Consider the following 2500-nt stretch of genomic DNA (forward strand, 5'->3'; position numbering starts at 1 on the left):
ACTTTTGAATGACAAATGTTCGTTTTGAAAAGTAAATGTTGAAAAACAGGGAAGATCTTCTCCACAGATTAATTACAAATACAAAACAGAAAATAATTGATTGCATAAGTATTCACCCCCTTGAGTCAATATTTGGTAGAGGCACCTTTGGCAGCAATTACAGCCATGAGTCTATTTGGATAAGTCTCTACCAGCTTTGCACATCTGGACACTGCTATTTTTGCCCATTCTTCTTTGCAAAATTGCTCAAGCTCCGTCAAGTTGGATGGGGACCTTTGGTGAACAGCAATTTTCAACTCTTTCCACATATTCTCAATTGGATTGAGGTCCGGGCTTTGACTGGGCCACTCCAGGACATTGACCTTTTTGTTTTTAAGCCACTCCAGTGTGCCTTTGGCTGTATGTTTGGGGTCATTGTCCTGCTGGAAGATGAATCTTCTCCAAGTCCCAGGTCTCTTGCAGACTTCAGCAGGTTTTCCTTCAGGATTTCTCTGTACTTTGCCGCATCCATTTTGCCCTCTATCTTCACGAGCTTTCCAGGCCCTGACGCAGAGAAGCATCCCCATAGCATGATGCTGCCACCACCATGCTTCACGGTAGGGATGGTGTTCTCAGGATGATGTACGGTGTTAGGCTTGCGCCAAACATAGCGCTTAGCGTTGTGGCCAAAAAGCTCTATTCTGGTCTCATCAGGCCATAGAATCTTCTTCCACTTGGTCTCAGAGTCTCCCACATGCCTTCTGGGAAACTCTAGCCGAGATTTGATGCGAGTTCTTTTCAACAATGGCTTTCTTTTTGCCACTCTCCCATAAAGGCCAGTTTTGTGAAGCACCCGGGCTATTGTTGCCATATGCACAGTGTCTCCCAGCTCAGCCGTGGAACACTGTAACTCCTTTAGAGTTGCCATAGGCCTCTTGGTGGCCTCCCTGACTAGTGCCCTATACGCCCGGATACTCCGTTTTTGAGGACGGCCTGTTCTAGACAGATTCACAGTTGTGCCATATTCTCTCCATTTCTTAATAATGGACTTTACTGTGCTCTGAGAGGATATTCAATGCCTTGGAAATGTTCTTATATCCTACCCCTGATTGGTGCTTTTGAAGAACCTTATTCCGGATTTGCTTTGAATGTTCCTTCACCTTCATGATGTAGTTTTTGTTAGGAAATGTACTAACCAACTGTGGGACCTCCCAGAGACAGGTGTATTTAACCTGAAATCATGTGAAACACCTTAATTGCACACAGGTGGACTCCATTCAACTAATTATGTGACTTCTAAAGACAATTGGTTGCACCAGAGCTTATTTAGGTGTGTCATAGCAAAGGGGGTGAATACTTATGCAATCAATTATTTTCTGTTTTATATTTGTAATTAATTTAGAACAAGTTGTAGATTTTATTTTTCACTTTGACATTATGGACTTTTCTTGTGTTGATCAGTGGCAAAAACTCCCAATTAAATCCATTTTGATTCCATGTTGTAACACAATGAAATGTGGAAAAGTCCAAGGGGGGTGAATACTTTTGAGAGCCACTGTATTTCTTAGCAGACACCCTTATCCAGGACGACTTACAATTGTTACAAGATATCACATTATTTTTACATACAATTATATTATTTTTCTACATACAATTACCCATTTATACAGTTGGATTGTTACTGGAGCAATCTAGGTAAAGTACCTTGCTCAAGGGTACAGCAGCAATGTCCCCCACCTGGGATTGAACCCACGACCTTCTAGTCAAGAGTCCCGAGACCTAACCACTACTCCACACTGCCGCACTGACCATAGTCAAAATTGAGCTACATGACCAGAGTCACCATTGAGCTACATGACCAGAGTCACCATTGAGCTACATGACCAGAGTCACCATTGAGCTACATGACCAGAGTCACCATTGAGCTAAATGACCATAGTTAGAATAGAATTGACTAGAGTCAGAATAGTGCTACATTGGAGGCTGTGTGGTCCAGTGGTTAAAGAAAAGGGCTTGTAACCAGGAGGTCCCCGGTTCAAATCCCACCTTAGCCACTGACTCACTGTGTGACCCTGAGCAAGTCACTTAACCTCCTTGTGCTCCGTCTTTTGGGTGAGATGTAATTGTAAGTGACTCTGCAGCTGATGCAAAGTTCACACACCCTAGTCTCTGTAAGTCGACTTGGATAAAGGTGTCTGCTAAATAAACACATAATAATAATACATTACCATAGCCACAAAAAACCTTAGTGGACAAAGTGGGTCTGGGTGGCCGAGCGGCAGTTCCAGGAGGTCGGCATGAAGTAGTGACTTGCTCTCATAATGCTATTAGATAACAGATACACTGGGGGGGTAAGTGCATATTACTAAGGGCATGGTCTTTTGATCAAAAAAATATTTAAGTAAAAATAATAAGTCAAGCCATGTGGGAGGCTCTGCACCCCGGGCAGAGTTCCCATTCACCCCTGGCAGCTTCCACTTCCCTGGAAGTCTGTCTGTTGCCCTCCCGTGCCTGGCGCCAG

Source organism: Acipenser ruthenus, unplaced genomic scaffold (genome assembly GCF_902713425.1).
Source record: "Acipenser ruthenus unplaced genomic scaffold, fAciRut3.2 maternal haplotype, whole genome shotgun sequence".
Lineage (NCBI taxonomy): Eukaryota > Metazoa > Chordata > Actinopteri > Acipenseriformes > Acipenseridae > Acipenser > Acipenser ruthenus.